The sequence below is a fragment of the Papio anubis genome, chromosome 7 (genome assembly GCF_008728515.1).
Source record: "Papio anubis isolate 15944 chromosome 7, Panubis1.0, whole genome shotgun sequence".
NCBI classification, from domain to species: Eukaryota; Metazoa; Chordata; class Mammalia; order Primates; family Cercopithecidae; genus Papio; species Papio anubis.
The window spans coordinates 135075710-135103391 of NC_044982.1; the positions used below are offsets into that span (position 1 = coordinate 135075710).

A 27682-nucleotide genomic window follows, 5' to 3' on the forward strand; every position below is an offset into this window, starting at 1 on the left:
TAGGATTTTCAGAAACGCTTTATAAAAAGATTTTAGCACACCAATTACTTAAACTATGTCAAAAATCTCACTTAGTTAAATTCTGACAATCTTTGTCAAATTCAGAAACATGAATTCAATTAAAAATAGGCAGCTTATTTAAACTACGTTTGTCTTAACAGCTTTAATTTAAAAAACACCTCCTGCCCCCATATACAGTTAATGCTTCTGGCTAATGCACATTCTCTTCCTTGTATTCTCATTTCTATCACATTTTTTCCCCATTAAAGTGAGCACATTGTATTTGGTTTCTTTTCTTCCTATTCATTGTTCAGTTCAGCATTTTAATAATCTTTTCAGTACTGCTGTTCAAAGAAAACAGGCTATATGAAGCTAAAGAAAATTCTCTAAGTTCAATGGTTTTCAAAGTGAGATAATTTTCCTAGACCTATTTATTAAAAATCCATGCAAAACAAGCACCACAACCAACTGGTAAACAGCTACAGAAAATTGGAAGCTTAAAAATAAAGCCGTTAAAAACACTTCACTACACACCTTCTCTGTGAAGCCCTTTGTTTCCACTGAAAACCATACTGGAATCCTTGTATAAAAGAAGTTGCCTTCTGGCTATCAATAGCTATACTATCAGTAACTGAGGGATCCAGATGTCTGCAGCGGTTAAAACAAATGTTCAGCGTTGGGTGCTGATTCCGCTTCCCTCCGTGCAAGGTTTTTCACAAAGGCAGCAGAGTAAGAGCGCACATAGCAACAGCACTCACAGCTGATTGGACAGAGGGTGTGCTCAACCTCCCCTGCTCACTAGGTCCACTACAGCTTCCTGTCTACTTGGCAGCACTGTCATGTTTTCTTTGCTCGTCTTATGAACTCAGCTGTGTTTAGGCAACTTGAAAGGAAAGAACAGAAGACTGACGATGCAAAGTATTCTAGTGTAAACCCCTAAAATGTGTTTCTTTAGTTGCTTTTAAAACAGAGAAATTCATGAGACAAAAATTTATTTCAGTTAGTGAAATAAATGAAACTGAAGACAAAGAAGGGTTGTGGAGGGAATCAATTACTTCACATTTAAATTAAATCAGGTCTACCAAATGAAACCCTGTGAAAATGTGTAAATAAAAAACTTTACAATAATCAGAATAAAGCATTAACCTCCATATATCTAGAACTATAAAGTATTTTACAACAAACTTCACAAATTCCTAGAAAAGCACAACCTGTTACATATTTAAAATGGGATAGGTCCTGAAATGGTCTCTCCTCAAATGCATGCAGTACCTTTTAAGAGGGCTAAAGAAACAGGTTACCAGACTGACTAGAAAAACATTCAGAAAGGAAAAATTATCAGTTACTTAATAATCTCTGACAAGATTTAACTAGGTCTTTATAGTAAAATGTCTCTGGACACATAGAACAATGACATTTAGCTTAAATTCATTTACTTTTTGTTATCATAAAATTACCCAGAGATATAAAAGCATAGACTTTTTTTCAGGTTTCAAGTAGTGGGCTTCAGTTTACCAGTTCATACTGTCTCCACGAACTTTAACAGCAAAAACCCCTCCCCAGCTTACAAAGTTGTTTGGGAGAATCAATGAAAGTAGTAGGGGATGAACAGATGTGATGAATTATAAAAATTTCTCACTTTAGAAGTATTTCCCCTGAACGTCACGTCAACTAGGATGGTGGTTTTCAAATGTTTAAAGCAATGGAACTCTTTATTTGCATTCTTCCTATAAAATGCATTATCAGTAGTGGCTCTAGGACTTCTATACAGGAAAGGTTTGTGGGAGTAGGCTGAGGCAGCAGCAGAAGCATGCCGTTTACTACTCAGATCTTTGTTTATCTTGAGTGTCTCGGCATTAGGGAGTGGAGGCTGATGGAAATGCTGGAGTTACTAAAGTGCCCCATGAGCACTATGAGGCTATTTTTAAGTGAGAAGCCACAAATAGCACGCAATTTCATCTCAGACCCAGAATCCGTAAGATTTCTACCCCTGAAGAAGCTTCTAGGATTCCTGGAGTTCTACAGTACAGAAGAAATACAACCTGGAAGAGGTTTACTGCTTTAAAGAAATCTCATTACTTTAAAGAATCTGATCACTCGCTCCACATTTAGCCAGAGGGAGAGCTGCTAAGCCCCCTGAGAAATAACAAGACGTGTTTGGAAACACAATAAGCCTGAGGTAGGTGACTCAGAGAAAGAATGGCATGGTAGAGAGAGCAAGGATTTTGGAGGTAGGCCAACCTGTGTTCAAAACAGGAATCTGCCATTACTAACAGTGAGACCACATATAAGATTATTACACCATTATGAGCTTCAGTTTCCTCATCTGTACAACTCCTAATCCAAGACTAGTCACAGGCCCACTGTACTTTTTCCTTAACACTTAGTTCATAGAATGTAGAAAGGCTGTTTACAAAATGACTGGTTTAATGAGTCTCCTCCATCACACTGTAAGTGCTTTAAAGGTAGGTACTATGTCTACTTGTTTACCTAGCACCATGCCTCATTTATATTTTATACAATATTTGATTTGATTTCACAATCATGGGAGGTGACTAGTACAAGTAGAACATCTTATTTGACCATCTTCATTGTCTAAATAAGGAAATTAAATATAAAATTTATAAGTCACAACTAGAAGTTAAAGGAAATCAAATTTAAAAATTTTTTGGATTAATAAATTTATATTTCAAAATCAACCTTTTTCTATCTCCTATAATATATAATCCCAGGGTTGTTTTGGAATATTTCCTTTCAGTTATAATCCTTCAACTTTAAAATTAAAGGCTAGTGATATCATATATCTATAATATAAATCTATTGATGTCATATAAAAAAAGAATTTACAGAAAAAACATTAAATGTATTTAGTCACAACATGTAATTATAAATGATAAAAGACACTCCAAATAGATGTGCCACCTTAAAAAACTTAAATCCAACTGAGACAGTATTTTATTTAGTGAAATGCTCCCCTCTCTGTTGCTAGTTTTCCAATAAATTTCAGAACAGCACTTCATATATTTTTGAAAAAAGTTTGCTTTTCCCCAATTTGCTCACCTTGGTACACAAAACTAAATAATGAGTATGCTGTAAAATGATGGCACATTATCTACTTTGTAAATCTCAAGACTACAAACTAAGAATCTGAATAACACGAATTTCTACACAAGTGTTAGTCCCAAATTCTCAATTCTCAATTCCCAACCATGACAAACCTCCTTCCCCCACTCCTCCAGAACCCACCTAGCATGGTTGTTAAGTATGTTCTCTAAATGGACAGTTCAGGAAACATATCATGCTCCTGCAGGGAAACAAATAGGATAGTAGATCTTTTACAAAAGTTTTAAAAACAAAACTATATATTTCAAATACAAAATGGAAAAATTTCAAATAACTATTTCAGATCATCTATGCTTTCTGTTAACAGAAATAATTGAGATATACTGATAGTAAGATACTTTAAGAGATAATCATGCTATCTTTGAGACTTTCTAAACAAAAAAAAATTATTGCAGATAGAAAAAAGAGCCCTTCAAAGGTAATGATTAAATAGCTACTACACATATACACATAAAAATAATTACTAAATATATATTATATATATATTAAATAGCCACTACCTACTGGCCCATGGGCCAGGCATGATGCTAATCCCTTTACATACTCTTCTCAGATCCTCAGGTAGTTGTTATCCCCACAGATTAAAACTGGTACAAAATCCAACCTCATGATTGGAAAGACCCCTTAAAGCAGCAAGACATAATGGAGGAGGAAAGCCACAAATTCAAGCTCTTTCCACTTACAGGATGTGTTACCAAATTATTTAACCTGTCTGAATCTATTTCTTCGAAAAGTGGGAATAATCATTTCTCTAAGTGCTATAAACCACCTAGGTGAGTACTTGGGCTCTTAATCTGAAGTCTCCTCTTTCCCTTTGCAGATATCAGGTCTACATGACATAACCATATGTCTGCATACACACACACGCACACAACAAATAACAGCAATACATTAGCATACATTAGTTGTATACAGTATTAATAAAAACGGGAATGAGACAACTCTTGACCAAAGAAAGATTTCTGTGATGCTGATTTTTTTTAAGTTTCTTAAATAATGTCACATCTAACAACACATGTAACAGCTGAATAACTAATTTGTAATGAAGACTAAGCAATAGTTAAAATTTAACATTAACAGTTTTGGAAAATAGAGAAATTTATGACATCATTAAATCAGTTTTTATTGAAAAACAAAATATGATGTTCAGGTCACTTCAGGGATAAATTAAACCATACATTATAGTGACTGCCATTTACATGAGATTCCCAGTAATCATACTTGCTGCAATGATTACCCACTGACTTGTATTCATTATAACAAAGTACAAATAAACCAAATGGCCAAACAGCAACCCAAATATACCGTTTTAAGAGTTAAACACATTCTTAAAATTAAAATGCTAAAAAGTACCTAAGAGACTTAATTGAGGATCTCATCTTTCAAAAGATTTTGGGTTATGATGACCTAGATTAGTTCCAGGAGTAGTGCCTTGTTTACAAAATCTAAGATCTTGGAAAGAAGAAAATGTTCTAGCCTGTTTTTTGGCATCATTCATACTACATTGTTTAAAATGAGCTAGAACAGGGGTTATTTATAAGCTAAGCTACTAGACAAACACTTCGTCTAATAATATCTTGTACACACATAAGTCAGATTTAATAAGAATCAAGATCACGTATTAAGAATTCACTTTTAATCTCCTATATACTTTGTAAATTAATATCACCATCATTACATAAAATGTGTGCAGAGGTGCATATGGGTTTTTCTTTATGCATACTTCTTTTAAAGATATATTATGGGATGTTAATCTCCTGCTATTACAAAGAATGCTCTGTTTGATTAATCTTAGATTGAAAACCAATCATACATTTGTATTATAATAATATAACATTTTATGACAAGTTTTTCCATGAAGATAATGGATCCCATATTTACCTGTCCCTTTGACAACTGCAACTTTGTGAAATAATATTTTGTAGATGAAGAAACTGAATCATAGAAATTGAGGTAGGTACCTTGTAAGAATCACCTACTCTAGGTTTAATTCCAAGTGCTGTGGTTTTTTTCCACAATTACTATTACTGATACATGTCATTATGTCTGCTAACAGAGACAGTCATACAAATGACTGATTCTGCAGTTTAAATTCTGGAGAATGTTAACAAAAATCTGGTTGAGTGAAAAAGCTGTATGTGTATTTAGTCAATCTTGTGTAGCTTAAGGAGACTCAATCATTAAGTCCCTGAAGCTTTAATACTGTTTGCTTTGCATTTAACATTTTTAAAAACTTGCTTATTTGAAACTATTTTACGTTGGTTTTCTTCCAAGTGATATGACTAAACTCTTTTGGCTACCTCAAACTCCAGCATGTCTAAAACTGAATTAGTTTTCCTCTGAACAAGAGTCACCATTATTGTCAGTGACATCCTCCCAATTCCCTAAGCTAACAAACTTTGGAGAGAACCTACTCATTCACTGTGTGTTTAGTAAGTGCCTGGCACAACCACTTCACTCAGGTTATGTCATTCTAACAAAGTTATAAAATAGTGTAAAATACTATTACTATCCCAGTTTTAATCAATAAAATGGCAACTCAGAGTAAGTCAGCAACTTAAGCTTACACAGAGAAGATAACAAAATCAAATCTTGAACACTTTTAGTTCTAAGTGCTAAAACAATCTGTATAATTAATGTGCTATAAAATTAATATAAGGGGTTGAGACTATCATTTTCTTTTTAAATAAAGTAGAGAAAAGAAAAAAAAATCAGTCATCATTGCTCATAGCAAGATTGGTAAATAACTTGTTTTGGGGCAGGGGTTGATAGGGATGTTGTTATGGGGCAGCAATGTGAAATGTCTAATTGTGGATTGCAGTCAAAAAAATGCTAAGGCCATTGCTCCATCTGACATTGTCTCTCAATTACTACCATCCCTCCCACTGTCTCCAAATAGATACTGGTTTTCATCATATCATATTCAACAAACATGGACTTTGGAAGCACAACAGCTGAAATTAGGTAGAATTGTACTAAATAGAGTTGGAGAAAATAGTCACTAGAGACTTACAGCCAAAATTCACATACATCACAGGCTGTCACCACTCAATTCTACAGGCCTTCTTTTACTAGAGGTGACACTACCAAAGACACAGATGTTCAGAGATCCCTAAGGATTCACAATGTACAAATGCTGTAACTACTGAATATAGCTTTCTGTGTAGAGGGAAACAATAGTTGTCTTTTCCCTTATATAAATGCTAGAGTCAACCTTTCTACAAGAGCTCTCCATTTTCAATGCAATTTCAGTTTGTAAAGTACTTATTTGAATACCTCAATAGTTTTTACCATTTTAGACCAGGAAGATTTTAACTGCAGCACCTAAGAGAGGAAACAACAGTAAGACCTCATAAACTGAGCGCCTCAACTGAAGCTTGCACTTACTGGGAATAATTTTTCATTCTTCATTCACAAAAACAAAACAAACCATCAAACATACATGCCCCCCTCCCATTCAAACTCAAAATATTGGAGACCACCACAAATAGAAAGGGATAGTGGAGGTCAGGCATGGTGGCTCATGCTCATAATTCCAGACTTTAGGAGGCTGAGACAGGAGGACTGCTTGAGGATAGAGTTTAAGACCAGGCTGGGCAACAGTGAGACCTCGTTTCTAAAAAAAAAAAAAAAAAAAAAAAAAATTAAAAATCAGCTGGGCATGGTAGTGCACACTGTATTCCCAGCTTCTCAGGGACTGAGGCAGGAGGATTGCTTGCACCCAGGAATTGGAGGTTGCAGTGAGCCACAATCAAGCCACTATACTCCAGCCTGGGCAACAGAGCAAGAACCTGTATCAATAAACAAAAAAAGAAAGGGAGAGTAGAGTGTACAATTTCTGTAAGTTTGTACATGCCATCTGATACTCTCTTATTCCTCTGGGCCAGCTCCTCTACCCCCAAGTCCCACCTCTTCTAAAACATCACAGGGTAACCTCAGCTTCTGATTCACCTGTTGCCCCAGGAAGAAAAGACTTTGTTTTTTGTTTTTTTTTTTCAAACTACAAGTTTCTGAGGGCAGAGGCCATGTTAGTTCTTGCTCATCACAGTACTTCCAGCACATATGCCAGGCACATTGAAAGTGCTCGGTGAATACTTGTTTCAGTGAACAAGAGAGGGAGAATGGTCCAAATGTCTATGGTTTTACTATTTCTAACAGTTAAATTCTAAAATGTTGTCATATTTAACCAATAAGACTATATAATCACAACTATATTGCAGAAGGAAATATTCATAAGAATTCATATCACTTTCAAAAAGAACATTTTGTCAAAATATGGATGTTTGGGAGAAATATTTTAGAAATAGAGCATTTCTAAAACAAAATCCAAGTGTTTTGTACTAAATCAAAACAAGCATCCCATGTTGTCAATCCCTTGATTTCAAACAAGGGCCCATGTAAATTACAAAATATTAGATGCAATATCCTACAAAACACAGCTGGGGCAAATCAGCTATTTTAATCTATATTTAAGCTATCTAAGTACAGAATGATATACCAGTTAATGAAAGACAAGATTTGAGTGAACTAGCAGAACAGTAAAATGACTATTACTGTTATCATAAAATTCATTGTCCACTGAGGTGGGAGGTTTGCTTGAGGCCAGGAGTTCAAGACCTTCCTGGCCAACATAGAAAGACCTTATCTCTAAAAAGAAAAAAAAAATGTATTAAAAAATTAAAGAGTAAAATTCATGATCCAAACAGTGGTAACACATTTAGAGTGAAAGGAGACCATTATGAAATAGGATTGGACACAGGGACAACAGGCATAAACCAGGACCATCCTATGTAGCATTTAACACAGCCCATTAAAATAGTTTGAACTTAATGGTACAGTTAGAGATATAAAACGGTTAAATATGTTAAATTTTTTAAGCGTGAATTTTATATTTCATGAAACTCACTGATAAAAGCCCAAACATAAAATTATGGTATCTTAGAACTTACACAGTTGTTAAGTAAGCAATAGGCACTTAATTTTTTATCAAGCATCTAATAAATACTAATTCTGTGTCAACTTGTCACAGGTGTGAGGAAAACAGCTGGGAAGAAGTCAGATGTCATCACTGCCCTTGAAGAACAATTATTCTAGTGAAGGAGACAGTATAAAATGAAGAAATGAGGGAAGCACAAACTATCGTATAGTAGCTGGCCTTCTTGCAGTTCCTAAAGCATGCCAGACTTTCTAAATTCAGGACCTTTGCACATATTCCTTTGGCCTGAGATGTTCTTCCCCCTTACACAACTGGTGCCTTCTCATCCTTTGCTCATTTTCTCAGGGGCCTTACCTAACCATTCTAACCAAAGAGGACTTCTTGCTCTCACTTAGCCACTCTCTTAGCCTTTGTATATTTCTCTCAGCGCACTTGGAATGTGTTTACCTTACATATTGAAGAGATGCTAATTTATTAACAATGATAGGCAAATTTATTGAGTATTTATTCAGAATCAAATACTATTTTGTTTTGTTTTGTTTTTTTGAGACGGAGTTTTGCTTTTGTTGCCCAGGCTGGAGTGCAATGGCTCAATCTTGGTTCACTGCAACCTCCACATCCCAGGTTCAAGCAACTCTCCTGCCTCAGCCTCCCGAGTAGCTGGGATGACAAGCATGGGCCACCATGCCCGGCTAATTTTTTTGTATTTTTAGTAGAAATGAGGTTTCTCCTTGTTGGTAAGGCTGGTCTCGAACTCCTGACCTCAGGTGATCCGCCCGCCTCGGCCTCCCAAAGTGCTGGGATTACAGGTATGAGCCACTGTGCCCGGCCCAAATACTATTTTCTAAGCACCTTATACGGACTACCTCATTTCCTCATTACAATAGCCCTTTAAGTAGGTACTATCACTAGCCTCATTTTTTATACATTGAAACTAAAGAAAAAATATTGTCCTCTATATTTCTAAATAATTAGTTTGTACTATTTCCTGATTTTTAAATTTGACAATTATTTCTAATTTCTTATTTCTTTATATCCATCTCTTTCTTAGCTTCCTAGTTTCAAGGATGAAATGTCTTATTCCCTTTGAGTCTACTTATTACCATTCGACTTACTTCTAAGAGTATGCATGTATTACTTTGAGAACAATGTCAAAATATAATCACCTAGTCTGTTCCTTTCCAGTTTCCTGATAAAAGCCAGATGATCATTATTTCATTTCTGGTGCCAGAACCTAGAGGCAACTGTGCTCTGCTAGAGGCTAGAAGTAATACCAAATACAGAAAATACTAAAACAACTAGCAGGGAATTTGAGTTTTACTTTTTTAGTTGGATAGGTTGCTTTTCTCCGGGTAGTATGTTTTCCCAACTATAAAAATGAAAGAAACTCACACACTTTAAGGATCTTTCCAACTGTGGTTTCTAGTGACAGAGTGATTTTGTGAGTAATTTCAGAATAACAAAATTATTTTCACATCCTGAACTTTTAAAAGTGGATTTAATACGTACCACTATGTAACCTGAATTTTGTTGTTGTTGTTAGCAACTTAGAGTACCCTGGTAAATACCTAAATTCTGCAGCATAAGCTACTACAAAAGGTACAGGCCAGGGTTAGACTACAACCTCCTGAACCACAGAAGTGTGCCTGCAGAACCTGCATTCAATCAACACAATAACTACTCAGAGGCACAGGGATGTTCTTTACCTCAATTTCTGAAAAGTTAGTATGCCAACTTAATGACACACATGCTCAGAGAAACAATATTTAAGAAAGGAGTTATGCCATCAGAAACCTTACAAGCCAGGCCAAAAAAAAAAAGGAGTAATGAATGATCAAACCTTAGACCTAGAAGGAACCTCCAAAATGATCTAATCTAATCTCTTATCAGATGAGGCAACTGGTGGTCAAAGAGGTTGGTGATTATTCACACAGATAGTGGCAAACTAAGACTAGGAAACTGAGATTGCTTCTTAGTGCTCTGTCTACCACAAAATACTGAAAAAACCTCACTCTTACGATCACCTTTTTTTTTTTAAAGCTTTAGTGTGAAAGTGTTTATCTGGTTGGGGAGAGAAGAAGATACATCTCTACTCCTAACACAGCTAGGAAAGCTTATCAGTATCACGGGGACTTCCTTCATTCTCAGACCTTACATGAAGCTGAAGGGTATGAAAGCCTCTAATAGAATTCAAACTTCTGCCAGCAATTATCTGGAATGAGAAATGGAATCTCCAGTTTTACTCTGTATTTTTCTTCCATTTGTTATAACACACAGCTATTTTAAAATAAATAGTGCAGCTTACTACTCTGACAAAAAGAGTATTATAAAACAATAGATACAGTATTGTTAGTATTGTGTACCATGTTAACATTCCCAAGAATTTTTGTAAAATAAAACACAAATCCTTCATACATTATAAACAAAGAATGGTGGCAAAGGGAAAAATAAATGGAGAAGAAAAAGATTTAGCTAACAGTAGATGTGTGTTAGGTATTTTTTATAACAGTAGGCCATAATGTAATTTTGAGAGCTAAAAACTGATTTTAAGACTGTCTGATACTAGCAAATGAATGAGGCTCAAACTCCTTATAGCTTAACATTCAAAACTCTAATCTCTCCCTATTCCACAGCAACCCTTCCCATTCACATTAGTCTGTCTGTCGTCCGTTAAACATCGGAATTCTATCTTCACACCTTAACTCATTCCCTCTGATCAGAATGTTCTTCCTTCCATTCCCTTCCCTGCCCCAATCTCTAAATTTTTATCTATCCAAATCATATCAGTTTTTTAAGGATCAACTCAGCTGCTGTCTCTGCTAAGACAGTCCCAGCCCTAAATTAACTTCTCCAGCTGGAATTAATCATTCCCTATGACCTTTGATAAACATTACTTTTATCATTCATTCAGTTCTCAAATGTCCTGCATTATACTTATCTTCTTTCTTGGATTACATTTTCTATAGGGGAGAGAACATAATACATATCTCAGAGGTCATACCACAGAATGGTTCATCAATAAATACTACTGAATGAAAAGAAAAAATTTAGCCCAATGATCACGTGCACAAAACCATCACTTTTTTCAGATTACCTAAATGCTGCAAGATAAACTAAAAATAAGAGTTGTACATATTGTTAAGATGACACATATTACATGAATTTAACTATTTAATCAAAACTTTTTTTTTTTTGAGACACGGTTTCACTCTGTCGCCCAGGCTAGAGTGCAATGGCTTTATCATAGCTCACTACAGCCTTAAATCCTCAGCTCAAGTGATCCTCCCATCTCAGCATCCCAAGAGCTGGGACTATAGGCTGGAACCAACAAGCCCAGCTAATTTTTATTTTTAAGTTTTTTTTGTAGAGATGGGGTCTCCCTATGTCATACAGGTTCGTCTTGAACTCCTAGGCTCAAGCAATCCTCCCACCTCGGTAACCAAAACTTTCCTTAGTGAGATATCAAAGAAGTTGGGAAATATTATAGTTGAAATAGACACACGTATCTACATAAAATGAATGCCACAAAAATTCAAATTCATTGCACAGCAAATTTGAATTCTATCCATCCAGAGCAGGCATACGTTTCTCTTTTTATCCAAGATTAGAGTAAGCTGAAACACTGTTGAATCAACAACAAAGGAAATCGATGCCAGAGTTTAACTTCACAGAAGGCCACTCTGCCTTGTGCTCCTTACTAAAGTAGGAAACCATGGATTGACAGCATCTGCAGTTGAGCACAACTGTCATGACAGCAAATTCTCATATAATTACACAGCACTAAAGACTTTAGACATTATCCCCCACAGATTTTCTAGATGTAAGTACTACTGTTAGTAAACTTTATTATAGTTACAGTTCTAGAATCCTAGTTGGAAAAAGTAGATTTAGGGGATATTGGCCCTGTATCCTCAGTGTGACAACTTGTTTTCATAGAAAGCTGGTGCCCACCTTGTGCCCAGGCACTGAGCTAGATGCTAACATGTACTATTTCTTTCAATCCTCGCAGAAACCTTGAGAAAAGAATTGTTATTCCCATTTTTACAGATTTCCGGGCAATTAAGACATAGAGAGTTTAACTTTCCTAAACTCACCCAGCTAGTAAGTAATGATGCTGATGTTTGAACAGTGAGTTGTCAAGCTCCAAACCCATGTTCTTTCCACTGCCCTAACTGCCACACAACAATTCCTGAAAGTCAAATCAAGAATACCATCTAGAGTGTGGGCATGGTGGCTCACGCCTGTAATCTCAGCACTTGGGGAAGCTGAGGCAGGAGGACTGCTTAAGGACAGGAGTTCCAGACCTCGGCAACATAACAAGACCTGTCTCTATAAAAAATTTAAAAGTTACCTGGGCAGGGTGGTCTGCGCCTGTAGTTTTAGTTGCCTCGGAGGCTGAGGTGGAAGGACTACTTGAGCCCAGGAGTTCAAGGGTGTAGTGACCTATGATCATGCCACTGCACTGCAGCTCGGGCAACAGAGTGAAACCCTATCTCTGGGTGGGGAAGGGGGGTGCAGGGGAAGGAATACCAGCCAGAAATTGACCAAAAGAAAAATCTATTGGAACAGAAAACCAAATATTGCATGTTCTCACTTGTAAGTGGGAGTAAACACTGAGTATACATGGACATAAAAGTGGGAACAATAGACACTGGGGACTACAAGGGGAACGGAGGGAGGCAGGTGCAGACTGAAAAACTACCTGTGGGTACTATGCTCACCACCTGGGTGATGGGATCATCTGTATCCCAAAACCCAAGCATCACAAAATACACTCATGTAATGAATCTGCACGTGTACCCCCTGAATCTAAAATAAAAGTTGAAGTTACGGGGGTGAGGGGAGACTGAAGATTTCAGTTAGAATTTAGATTGGGCATATAATGTTGGAGAATGAAAAGATGTCTACTATTTGTACGTGGAGGAAAACAAGATACAAATCAGATAGTAATTAGCCATTTTCTTTCAAGAATATCTATAATGTGAAATCAAATTTAGAATCGTTTGTGTGAGTTTTGCTCATACACTAAAGCTAACAAGAGTGTCAGGTAGGGGAAAAACTATTTTTATTCTCATATACTGTTGGTGACCAAAAATTGGCACTTTTTTACCATAATCAAAAAGTGTGATTTTATAATAATCAAAAAATGTTTGTATATACTGTGATCAAGTAATTCTACTTTTAGAATTTTGTCTGGAAAAAATAAGGAAATACACCAGGATTTAAACTACAGGAATGTTTGTTACAGTGCTGTTTGTATTTGCCAAAACTTGGAGCTTAAGTATCCAACAAAAAGATTGTACACATGAAAATGGTTAGGATAATAAATTTTATGTTATCTACATTTTACCTCAGTTAAAAATTAAAACATTAAGAAGTATAAATTGGCCAAATAACACAGGCATGCAAAAGTTAGCTATATAACCATTAAAGATACCATAATGGAAGAATAATGACATGAAAATACACAAATTATATTTGGTAAAAAATCGTTTGCTAAATAGTATATATGGTTTAATTAAAAAATATATTATTAATATGTACATACATTTATAGACTAGAAGGATACACACACTCACACCCCCAAAACGTGAACTGTCTAATCACAGAATAGGAGCATTACTATTATTTTGTCCCTTTCTTTTAGCTTATCTATATTTTGTACTTCTTTGACAGACTCATATTACTAGTGTAATTTTTAAGAGGATAGAAGACTGAAGGATGTTAATGTCTTAGTTTAGGGAAGCAATACATCTGAGGTCATGATTCCTCAAACCACAAACACTACATTAGCAAGAGACATTGCCAAAGGAGTCAAGAATTTTTCTAGTTGCCCCCCAGACTCACACACAGTACCCTGATGACTTATTCATCTGTATGTTTCCAGAACCTCGCACAATAGCTGATATGTAAACATAAATGCTTAGAGAATGAACAGCTGCTTATATTTACATAGCACTCTATCTTGTATATAGGGAGTTCATGTATATCATCTCATTTGATCCCCCAATAACCTTGTGAAGTGGGCATAAACATTCCCATTTAGAAGCAAAAAACTGACAGTGGAGAATTAGATCTTAGGGTTACTAAACTAACACATCTCAGAAAAGAGAATGCATAAAGTTGTCAAGTAATAAGTTTTATGCTACACCACAAAGATATTAAAATGCATGCAAGTGTTCATTCAACAGTAAACACTTATTGAAGAGCCTCTAAATGCCAGGTACCTGTCTGTGTATGGGGAAATGCAGCAGTGAACAAATGCCACTAAATCCCTTCCCTGCCCTCATGAAGCTTATATTCCTGTTGGGGAGAGGGGAAAAGAAACAGAATATCAGGTTAAACAATGTTAAGAACTATGAGGAAGAGTAATGAAGAGTAAAGGGAGAATAAATTAGTTTTACTCTTCGAAGGATGGTCTGAGAAGGCTTCCTTGATGGCAGAAAGTCAAGTTAAAAAAAAAAAAAAAAAAGGAGCCATGAGACTTATATTCTGAGAGAAGACATCAAATATAAAGGCCTCAAGGTGTCAAATGTGCTTGTAGTAACTAAAGAATAACAAGACCAATATGGCTAGACTGCAGGGAACCTTGGAAATCACTAGGAAATGAGGTCAGTCAGCCTGAGACTTTAGGTTTAAAAATATAATTCTTTAATGTGTTATTGATGAATAAAATCTGGAATTTCAACAACATTCACTTATCTCTTTAATCCATTTTGTCCAAATAATATTTAAAAGCTAGAGGAAAAATCTACTAAAATATTACTTAGCTGTTCTATTTACATGATCGAATTTTTTATCATATTCTTATGGTGTACTCCAAAACTTTTGTAAATGTTGTCTAACATCAGGGTCTAACTCAATTTCTGTAAAAGGAAGCAATGCACAACTTTAAAAGGCAATATGACTAAAGATGTTATTGGAACAACAAGGAAAACATGAGTATAGACTGTACATTAGATAGTAATACTATGAAAAGTATTAGATTTCTTGAATGTAGTAACTGTATTGCAGATATACAGAAGAATACTTTTATTTTCAGAAGACACATGCAGTGGTGTGGTGGTAAATGTTTAACAACTGGCTCAGAAAGGAAAAAAGGCCTTGGTTTGTAGCACTGCTAATTTCCATGGTATAAATACCGTTACCATGGCTGATTTCAAGTAACCAACTAGGTGTAGAGTTGAAATGAAATGTACACAATCAGCTTTTGCAAGCCAGTACCTGCCAGCTCTAGCATACTGCTGGATACATGTAGTATGTGGGGCTGAAGTGTCAAGATGTCTGCAACTTACACAAGTGGCCAACAGGTATATGAAGATATGTTCAACATTACTAATAACCAGAGAAATGCAAATCAAAACCACAATGAGATACAACCTTACTCAGGTTAGAACGGCTGGAGACAAAAGAAAACAAATGTTGGCAAGGATGTGGAGAAAAGGGGAACAGTTACACACGGTTGAGACTGTAAGTTATTACAGCCATTACGGAAAACAGGACAGAGGTTCCTCAACATATCAGAGATAGAACTACCATATCATCCAGCAATTCCACTACTGGGCATGTATATCCAAAGGAAATGAAATCAGCATGTTGAAGAGATATCTGTACTCCCATGTTTATTGCAGTACTATTCACAATAGCCAAGACATGGAATCAATCTCTGTCCATAAAGAAAATGTGGTACACACACACGTGCATACACATAATGGAATACTATAGAGCCACAAAAGGAATAAAATACTGTCATTTGCAACAACATAAATGAACCTGGAGGACATCGTGTTCAGTGAAATCAGCCAGACACAGAAAGACAAATACTGCAAGATCTCACTTTTGTGGAATCTTAAAAAAAGCTGTTATCATAGAAGCAGCGAGTAGAACAGTGGTTTCCAGAAACCGGGGAAGGCAAAGGAGAGAATAGAGAGAGGTTGATCAACAGATACAAAGTTACAATTAGATAGGAGGAATAAATTCTGGTGTTCTACTGCATAGTAGGATGACTGAGGATAACCCTAAACTATTGTATATTACAAAATAGCTAGAAGAGGCTTTTGAATTATCCCACCACAAGGAAATGATAAATGCATGAGGTGAGAGATATGCTGAATACCCTGATTTAATTATTACACAATACATATATGTATTAGAACATCATATTGGACCTCATAAATATATACAATTGCAATGTGTCAACTGAAAAAAGTAGCAGTTTGAAATAATAAACAAAAAGGCTTTGCATTAAAAATAGAAAAAATAGACAACAAAACTCCATGTCTATCCATCCCACCCACCTATCCCACCTACTTATATGGAGATACAACAAAAGTTGTAAAATGTTAACAATTAATCTATGAAAAGGTAAATGGATGTTAATCGTAGTATTTCAACTCCTCAGTGGGTTTGAAATTTTTAATTATAATAATGGTAAAGCAAGCAAAGTATGGTAACTTAGAGAAATCCTATGGTCAGTTCTTTTATAAAATGAATAATAATTTTTTGTATATCAGCATCCTTCTGTCAAACATACCAAATATGATACAGACCTTTAAAGTTATTTTAAGACCAAAACAAACAAAAAGAAGTTTGTCAATATCAAGGGCTAAAATTGTACGTTCTCTTACTGTTAAAAATTTAAGTAGAAATGGCCAACTAGATAATGATCTCTCTCACAAACCATGATCTCTCTTCACAAAAGAAAATTGCTAATGTGATGGAAAATGTAAATGCATTTTCTAGATGTTAGGATAAAGTTTTATAAATAGCCTAATTTCAGATACTGATGCTAAATTAATTCCATTCAGGAATACACATTTGGTTGAGTGGGAAACCAAAATATGAAAACTTTAAATATTAATTTATTTATTCCCAAATACAGTTTGGTCATGTTCCCAAAAGCGGTATGTTTAAGTTTGACCATTATTTAGGCTTAAATATTACTGACAAGCAACATAAGTTATGATTAGATTCCCAGAAGAGTCTACCAAAGGTTTCTTAACCTATAATGGCCATCTTGCAGCATCATGGAACAAATCTAAATTCTGGGTCACAGAAGCAGAAGGCCCATGCTCCAAGCACTGTATTAATCCTAGGTAATACTCTGAAATAAAGAAAAAAGCAATTTTGGGCAACATCTCACCGCTCTGTATTTTCCATCAGCCTCTTTCTAGTTCCCACCTCTGCCTCACTCTCCGCCCTGATGCTGCTCTAAACTGTTCATTATGGTCTACTATCACCCAGAAACAGTGGGTTGTGTTCCGAATTACCTACTTTCCCTCTCCCATTGCATTTGCATTAAAGATTGGGTAGTTCAATGCTGGTTTTGATTTTTTTCTATGTGGTTGTATATTTCAGAAGACAAAGTTGAAAGTGACATAATAAGCGTCCATTGATCTTTTATGCTTGTTACAACTAGTTTTCAAAACGGAGTTCTGAAACACTCATTTCCTCAGTGCAGCTGTTCCAAGTTGTGTATTCTTGTTAGCAGAGGAAACCACTCAGCAATCCCTACCCAGTGCTAGGCATATGTTAAGTGCCAAACCATATGTTCTCAGTTTACCTTTCCCACAAGGCTTAAGGTTGATGGTATTAGAGCAAAAAGACAAAACCGTTGTTCAGAAAGGCTGTGTAATTTTTTCAAGGTCATTTGGCTGGTAAGTGCCGAAGTCAGAATTTCAATCTAAATCCGATCCTAAAAGCTTAGTGTCTTAACTTTTCTTGCATTACAGTACGCTGCTAAAAGGAAACCATTTAAACTAAAATATGACCATCTTTTCAACCATCCTTGAAAAATGTATAACTAAGTATACATTTATTAATCCAAGTGGATCTCTAGTTTGGTATAATTTCTGTCAGGATAGCAAGAGGAAACTAAAAGTTATAAAATCCTCATACTGTGTGAATAGCACCAACTAAGATGCAGCTGGCTGTGTTTGGGAAGACCTGGCCCTTTGCTCATCTATACAAATAATCCTGCCCACAGAGTAAATTAGTCCACATTTATATAGCATTTCACAGCTTACTATGTTCTTTGACACATTATCTTAGTTGAAGCTCTCAAGCAACACCCTTGGCCAGCTACATCTTCCAGATAAGAAAACAGGTTTGGGACTTAGTCCAAGAATGGGTCCCAAATCTAAACTATAAATCCTTTGAGTTTTTTTCCTATTACTCTATCCAACTTGTACTTTCTTATACTCATAAACCTGAGGTTTACCAATTTGAACATACAGACATTCTCCCTCTCTCTCAGAAACAGCAACAGGAGCAAATTCAGCACAGGGGGTGGACGTCAGAGAGCTTCTAGCAAATGTTTGTGCATGAATCATCTGTTAGTCAGATGTATATAAACTGGAAACTATTGTCACCAAACGGCTTTTGCCTACTTTGAAGATATTTTATAGTGTTTTAATTCCATAAGATATGATTAATTAAGAAATATAATCTTTATTTTATTTTATTATTTTTTTTGAGACTGAGTCTTGCTCTGTCGCCCAGGCTGGAGTGCAGGGGCGTGATCTCGGCTCACAGCAAGCTCCGCCTCCCAGGTTCACTCCATTCACCTGCCTCAGCCTCCTGAGTAGCTGAGACTATAGGTGCCCGCCACCACGTCTGGCTAATTTTTTTTTTATTTTTAGTAGAGATGGGGTTTCACCATGTTAGCCAGGATAATCTCGATCTCCTGACCTCATGATCCACCCGCCTCGGCCTCCCAAAGTGCTGGGATTACAGGCGTGAGCCACCGCGCCTAGCGAAATATAACCTTTATTTAAGTAAGTTATGGACAGTATCCTTCAATGTATTTCCAAAAAATTGTGTATAAAATTGTGATAAGAACCTAACAGTCATTAACTCAAACCAATCCCTAAACTGGCAGAATTTCAGCTGGTATCAGTAAAACAGTCAAAGATTGCTACCCAGCTGCTCCTATTCCTATCTGCTCCACAAACACTGAGACATACAAGTCTTCTTTCATTTAACAAATATGTATTAAACACCTATGCACCTACCATGTACAAGACTGCTTACTAAATGATGGGAATACAGGTGTGAATAAGAGACAAGGTTTCTGGACTCACAAAACTTAAAATCTAGCTGTAGAGACAGACAATAAACAAAAGAAATTACAAAATGTTGTCAATGCTATGAAGGAAATACAGGCTGCTCAGACACAGAATAACAAGGGATATCTCATTTAATAAATTACAGCAATTAACATTCACTGAGCACTTTAGATAGGGTAGTGACAGAAAACCTCTCTGAAAAAATGACAGTTAAGTTCTATAACAAAAGAATGACATGGAGCCGCCAATGTGATGACTGGGGAGAAAGGCTTTCTAGGCAGCAGGAATTGCGCATACAAGATCCTGAGTGGTAATTAAAAACCTAAAAGGCAGTTAGTGGGGCTGGATATGGTAAACAAGGGGAAGAGATGAGTATCTTTTACATGGAAAGGGAAATATGAGAAATCTCAACTCAAATCATTACTAGGAATTGTGGTATTACACACGGGCTCTTAGTCTAATATTTTTGATTATCAACTGGCATTTTTTACCTATTCCATCCTGTTTTACTTAAGTAAGAGTCTGGGCCAGGTGCAATGCACCAGCACCATAATCCCAGCACTTTGAGAGCCAAGGCAGGAGGACTGCTTGAGCCCATGAGAGTGAGAACAGCCTGGGCAACATAGTGAGACCCCATCTCTCAAAATAAATAAATAAATAAATAAATAAATAAATAAATAAATAAATAAAAAGACAATTAGCCAGGCATAGTGGGTATTGCACCTGTAGTCCTCAGTTACTCTGGAGGTTTAAGCAGGATGATCTTGATCCAGGAGTTGGGGGCTCACAGTGAATTATGATTGCACCACTGTACTCCAGTCTGAGTGACAGAGTAAGACCCTGCCTCATGAAAAAGAAAAAGTCTTACGTGAAGAGCTATTCTGATTTTTCACCTATTTGAGCCAAGACAGAATTAACTATTAACAAATTGACTTTGGTTTACCTACTAAGAAGTACTGTTTCCAAGTACTACAATTTTGCCTTTTCATTATTGAAAAAAAAATCAGTATTATTAGTCTGAGTTTAATATTTCCAGTTTTTAAAATCCCCAGCCTCAAAAAGGGTGAAAACATTTTCATAATTAGATCCAAAGGCAAGAAAGGCAAAAGAATAAATATAAATATTCTTTAACAACTAATTTTTTTCTACATTTGTTCACAACGCAGAATGCTCAGACCCCATGGGTTTCTTCAGTTCTTGAAGAGAACATCAATTTTTAAGTCACTCTCCTTATATACACATTTGCCTCTCAGTTCTGCCTTCCAATTATCTTTTTTTCTCATTCTTCAAAGAAATGACAGAGTTTAGTCCACTGAATCATTTCCTTCTTACTGGATGACAGGCAAAAACACAGACGGGGTATTTCTATGTCAACCCCTTTAGTATCTGAATCTCAGAAGTTGTATCAAGCCAGTGATTATTTGACAGCTACTGATGTCAAGACTCATCAACATAAATGGATGAAAGACCAACAGTAGCCAGCTTTTAACTTGAGATCACAGTGAATATACAAAACATGCAGCTGAATTAGCCCCCTTCTTTTGTCTTCCTCAGCTTTCACTAACTGACTGGCTTCTTCTTTAGAAAATGTCCAAAAATAATAGTTTATATTTGAATGCTAAGTGTCAGCCACTGTTTTAAGCACATCACATACATTAATTTAATCCTCAAAATAACCATGAGCTGAGGTACTATTACTTTCCCTATTGTAAAGATAAAAGCTGAGGCAGAGAGGATACGCAGCTTTCCAAGATCACAGTACTTACCAAATACCTGTTTTGAGTTTTCCTCAAGTATTTTTAAACCACTTTGGTCCCAAAATCTTATGGTATTTTAACATTAGTTACTGCTACCAGTCAGGGAGCTTAAGAGCATATGCTCAAGTTCACTTCACATTTGAGCATGCCCTTTTATTAGCTGTGTAACCTTGGGTAAGTTAACAAACTTCTCTCTGTGACTCAGTTTCATTTATCCATAAAACAGAGATGACAACAGCATCTATTTCCTTGAGTATCTGTGAGGATTAAATGAGTTATATATGTGAAGTACTTAAGACAGTGCCTGGCACATAGTATGAACAAGTATTAGCTATTGTTATTCATACTATCACCACCACCTCTACCTGGGAATTTAGCAAAAGGCTGCTTTATTTAATCTAGTCAATATTTCTTCTACAACATCTGCCATTTCTTTTGTTTGACTTACATCAACTAACAATGAACAATTCTTAGCAAGCAATGCACCTAATTGCTTTGCTACATTTTTCTAGTCCTTAACACTTCTTTCCTCCTATTTCACCTGCCTAGGAGTGAATTGTTTGAGGTTAACAGGGTTGCATTATGCTACAGTTAAGTTCATAAACCACTGGAATTCTAAGGCTAATGTCTACATTTGTAATATAGCCAATATGGAGGAAAAAACTAAGCACTTCTCTGTTTTAACCTCAAAAACAAAAACCCCAAAATAGTGTGGTGTTTTGTTTGTGGAACACATTTTGTACTAATAGTTTTAACTTAAAGATCAATAGCCTACAATGTTTTTGAATATGAATTGTAACAGTAGATTTAAATTACTAATTTATTGATGATTTATTTTATAGGTCTTAATCTTTCATAGCAGTTTTGATAAGCTCAGCTATCAAAAATACAAAATTAGAAATACATTTACAACATAACCTAATATGTTTTTAATTACTTCTACACTAAGACCACATTTATTTTTAAATAGAGATAGGGTCTTGTTATGTTGCCCAGGGTGGTCTTGAACTCAAGGTGGTCTCAGTCTCAAGCTCAAGCTATCAACCCGCCTCAGCCTCCCAAAGTGCTGGGATTACAGGCATGAGTCACCGCAACAGGCCATGGACCACACTTTAGACTTCTCTTGAAACACCAGCTATTCAATATACACACAGATCTAGAACCAGGTCCAAACTTGTACATCCCTGAGTCAAAGGTGGAATAACATTAAATTTTCCAGCTGCCCAGCTCTAGTCAGCTGTTAACATCACTTAAAAATCTAATTATTCCAGAAAGCTTAGTCCACCCATGTCATCCTTGACATATAGAAGTCATAACTGTAATAGCAAATGACAATATAAAGAAACACATTATACACATACTGCAAGTATCCTTCTGTAGCTTTTATATTTTCTCAGATAACTATATATTGAAAAATTATTAATCTGCTCGAGCCTTAGCAGGTTGAACACTATGAATGCAAAACAAAACAAAATAGCATTAGGTTATTAAACATTTCATTATTTCTTCTGTTGAGTGTATCTTATAACTGACCAATATATAAGCATCTATAGTATTTATTTAGCATAATAAATGCTATTATTTATTTAATATCTGCTATGTGCCAATCACTGTCATATTTCATTCTAACTGTGAGAAGTTGGAATTATTCCCATTTTACAGATAAGGAAACTGAGACCCTTAGAGGTTATGTGATGAAGATTAGAGAGCAAGCAAATAATGGAACAAGTATAAAAACACAAAAGCTTGTGCTAATGACAACATCTAAGACTCATCTTTGGCAGTGTTACCCAAGTAATGTTATATTATTGTTTAAAATTAAATTTTTTACCTTTACAGTGAAATACTATTGACTATTGTGAAATGTAGCTATCATGCTATACCATAACATCTTATTTGAAAATATAGTAGAAACTCCTGATCTTCAGATAATTTTTTCTATTGGCTATCAGTTTGTTTTTATGGAGGGTATAGAGAGCAGAATTGACCAATGCTCCCCATACCTTCCATAAAAACAGACAGTCAATAGAAAAAGAATTAGGCTTTTTTTCCTGACCCCCACCTTAGACTTTTACTGTTAGCCAACCAACTATCACACTCAATCATGTAGGATAAGAGGCTATTGTATTTATTTAGAAACTTTAACTCTTTGAGGTACAGCTGTGTCCCACAAAACTAGTATCTGAGTCTCTACATTAAAATTCACACTTTACTCACATTCTGAATGAGTAGCTGAGAAGTTCTCCTATTTATGTTCATCTTATAGAAACTTAGTGTTAAGTATAGTTATCTAATTCTCTAGCTTAGAGACTAAAAGCAGGAAAATTAAAAGGTGGCAAGGATAAATATATTAACAAAAACTATTGACATCCAGGGAACATAAAAATCAGAATAAAAAAGATAGGCTGAGATAGTTTAAACTAGAGACAAAAAAAAATCTCAAACCAGAGCATGAACATTTTTAAAATGTCTCCATATATCATGATTACAACTGAAAATATTTTGACGTTTAAAAAGTTTCAATTATCCAGAAAAGTAATTTATATAGGATAGTTCTTTAGATACCAATGTAGTTAAAAAAAAAAAAATGAAGTATAACTGTTTTCTTGTTAAGAGTTGTCCATAACTGTGCCTTTCAAATTGCAGGTCATCATGACCCATTAATTGGTGAAGAAATCAATTCAATGCGTGGTGACAGCAATTTTTCAAAACGTAAAAGAGAATAGAAAATACAACACTACATTGCGCACAGTAAGGGTAAGTACATTTGTGAAAAGCTTATTTCAGTATTTCTGTACTAGTTTGCTAAGTAAAAGATTACTTACACAGGTCTTAGTAAAAGAAAAAAAAAAGCCATAGGTCTAAAGGTTTATGTTATTATTATGGAATATAATCACAATACTAAACTCACAATCCCATCATCTTTACCCGAGAATGCTAAAGAAAGCTACAATTTTTAAGGTGAAAACTTCTTTGGAAATCTTGATGAATAAATTTGTTTGCCCTAAAAATCTGTATCAGTACACCACTAAACATTTTATTGTGTTTAACACTCGTTTTGGCTGCAAATACTATTTTAAAAACTGCTTATGACTGTAAAGCAACTTTTCAAAACAATTCAAAATAAATAGTGACTTTGATTTTATTTGCTTGTTTATTCTGAGATTCAATTACTAACCTTGGTGCCATTTTTCCAAAGTCATTGATGTAATCTAAAAATCTAAACTTGGTATATTCTACACAAGGAACCTGCTCATGAGCAATACACTTACTAATACTTGATACACACATAGCTGCTGCCTAATTGTATATCATAGCCAACACCTAAAACTAATTTAACTCACTAAATTAAGTACGGTTTTCTCCAATTCCTTCTGGTGCATTTCAATAGACCTATTTTACCCAGAGAATTTGTCTAATTACTTTGAAAAAATATATGGAAAAATAACCAGTTTAATATATATAAATTTTAAAGTAAGCATCTAATTCGTTGGATAAATTAATATTTGCAATCCTAAAGACTTGGATTTGGAAGGAAACCTGTCATCTAGTCCAGCCCCCTACCAAATAAAATAATCCCCACTTCACAGTGTTTCTTGGAATCAAACTCATATCTGACGGAAAAGCTCTCACTACCAACCATTATTATATTAACATTTTCTAAAATTGGTTCTTGCCATTAATCAGAAGACTGATTAAACAATTACCTTGAAATCCTTGAAAAACAGTGTATATAATATTCTTACAAATCCTGAAAATACAGGTTTAAAAAGGAAGTGACATTTACTTATCACTAGGGATTTCAGTGGCCCAAACTGTCCATATGCTGGTATACTGAATACTGGAGTACTCTGCAAACTTTTGGAGTTTGCTTAAAGCACAAAAATCAACTAATCAAAGTAGTAATAAAATAATACTTATCAACTCAAAATCTTAAGTTTTCTCTTCATTTTATTAAGTTCACATTCAAGTTTAAAAAGCTTATGAACTTCTTGAAAGCTGAAGTTAATTGACTGCCTAAAAACGAGCAAGTACAACTCTAAAATACCTGTATTGTGGCAACAGATACAAATACAGTTCTTTACTTTCATTTTGAGATACACTAGAATCTCTCTTGAAGCTACTGTTTCAGAAGCACTTTTGTTAAAAAAGCTTAACCTTCTCTTCCATATGCCTTTCTCTACCTCACCAGCTGGAATCTGTCACAAAAACAGATAATCACATATGATACAGAAATAGTTGATCCTACTGCAGAATTAGGTTAACACTTCTAAATTGAGGCATAGAAAAGAAGGGGGTGGGGGAACAAGCCCTACTTAAATAATTTACCTCGGTCTGGCTTCATTTTCACATCCAATTTTCACCCAAAGTGCTGTGAAATGCACGTGTGGGTTCTTTCAACAGGCTCGCCGCTGATTCTACGGCTTCTGCTTCGTTTTCAAAATGCTGAAAGAGATAAAAATAAAATTAATCTGGCCCTATTCTAATACCCGGACCTTGCAAGTAAACTACTGTTAAGTTAGGCCTCTTCCTGGCACCAACTGCGGTGACAGCACCCTCGGCTGGTCTGAAAAAAGCAAAACTCTCTTTGCACCGCCTCCCCCATCTCCTCCGGATCGAGCACCCTCTTCCCTGCCTCTGTGCTCTCCAGGCCAATGTGTCCTTCTCTGACACACAGTCTCTGAACCAAAGCGGGATCTATTTATAACCTGGAGGTACAGGCAAGAAGAAGAAAAAGATTCGAGCAACACAAACTAACCCCTTCGTACAAAAACGCCTCTGGGAACAGAGGCACCTCCGCAGGGCTGGTATGGAAATTCTTCCACCTGGTGCCTGGGCGCAGCCAACTCTTCCAGTCCCCTGCGCCTCCCGAGCGCTCCGCCCGCCCCGCCGGGCCTCACCTGTGTAATTACCCTCTGGCTAGCCTTCCTGCGGCAACTGCGGCCAAGTTTACACAGAAACCCGAGTCACCTCCTCCTGCCCAGCCCCCAGCCCCAAACGAACTCTTCCGGGCTGTCCCGGGGCGACCCTACCAACTCCCAACCAGTCCTCCGCGGCCGGCTCCGGGGGAGGTGTTTACAGCCGGGGGCTTGCCCCCTGCTCTGCGCAGCCCCTTCCGTCCCGCCGCGGCCCCGGATTTCCTTCAGCCCCGCCGCACCGAGCGCCGCGCCTGCCCCTCTCCCTGCCGGAGAGTTGTTTTCATGGCGCTCTCGGGCTGGCCGGCTCCTCGGCTCCCTCGGCCGACCTCTGCTGACTAACTCGCTCTCCTCTCTCGTCCCAATCCCGCCTCCTCTTGGCACTTCTCTCCACCGCTCGCCCAGCGGCTCACATCACACTCCCACCTCAGACCTCAGGCTCCGAGAGGCGCAGGGCCGGCGGGAGCGGAGTGTGGAGCGCAGCGGCCCCAGGGGCTGCCTCAGGGGACCGTGGGGACCCGAGACGACCAGCCCGAAGCGGCTCCCCGGCGCCCCTGTGGCCATCCACCCGCGCCTCAGCCACCGCCTCGCTCCGCTTCCTACGCTCAGCCCCTCGCCCTGCCTGCCTGACACCGGAGCCCCGCGGCCCCCGGGCTTCCCCCGCCCGTATCTCCAGCCGGCCCTCTTGCCCAGAGCTTCTGCCAGCTCCTTGCCCGCCCGCTGTCTCTAGCTCTGGCGCCCGGGCTCCCCGTCCCCCTCGCTCGGCCAGTTCTTTCTCTGCTGTTTGCCCTGTCAAAACACTGCCTGGGTCACGTGTCCCAACAACAGCCAACCCACCCCGCTCGTCACTTCCTCCCCGGCGGCCTCCGCGGCCCTGGCGCCCAGTTGCTATGGCAATGCCGCCGCTCGCCCCGGAGCGCTAGTTTGGGACCGGGTTTTCGGTGCAGGTGCTCGGCGGGTGCGACGGCGCTGGAGATGGCGGCCGGGAGGCACCGGCGGAATACGGGAAGCCTGAGAGGTCCCAGGCACTTCGGCTGCTCCCCCAGCCGGCCCAGGCGCGCCTGGATTCTGAGACTAGGAATCGGAGCTGCGCTATTAGAGCGCAGGGTAACTGGGGAGATGTCATCCAAGGGCCTGCCCCAGACGTGGAGGATAATTATAGTCTCCTCCTCCTCCTCCTCCTCCACACGGGATGCTGGCGCAGAGTTGTGATCGAGCCCCAAGTGGATTGCAGCGCATAATGGAACCCGGGTGTAATGTGGCCGGGACAGGAGGGTGGGCAGCTATGCGGGTCAGGGAGTGGGATAATTTAAGAACAGGAAGCCCACCCCCACCCTAGATTTTCCCAAATCACTAAGGATTTTAGTAGGATTCAGAACCCAAGCTTCCAAGACACTGGCTGTGCTAAAAATAATCTTCATAACTTCTAAAACACTGACTCATGGGCAGGAGGACACTTTGACAGCATGTTATTGTTGGGGAGCTGTAATTTTGTTGTTGTGCTATAGCAATGTGACATGATGACATTTCGTGTTGTGATGTTGTCGTCATTCAAACACAAACAGATGACAAGAATCTGCTGTACTTAAAAAAACCTAATCTTAACAAGCGCTGCAGCTATTAGCTACTCAATCTGTAGACAAAGTACATCTGGGGCATGAGCCCAAATGGAGACAGGTAAAAATTTGCAAGGCTCTTTGGTTTCATTAGAAAAAGTTTTTTTTTAGATATAATTTTGCATAAAAGGATCACAACAGGAAAGTACTAGGACAAGTCTAAGGCAATTTTATTTGTGCCTTTCTGTTTTAATTTTTTTTTTTTTTTTTACAATGAGCCTATTATTTTCACATCAGAAGAGTTTTATAAAGTGCAAGATTGACAGTT

General features: G+C 37.3%; 1 long non-coding RNA gene across 1 annotated transcript; it reads right to left on the reverse strand.

Moving 5' to 3' along the window:
* Positions 1-26604, reverse strand: LOC116275830. The gene is made up of 3 exons (XR_004185153.1): positions 25642-26604; positions 25212-25328; positions 1-6739 (listed from the first exon to the last, which is right to left on the reverse strand). It is a non-coding gene; the product is annotated as an uncharacterized LOC116275830 (long non-coding RNA).
* Positions 26605-27682: the final 1078 nt, after the last annotated feature.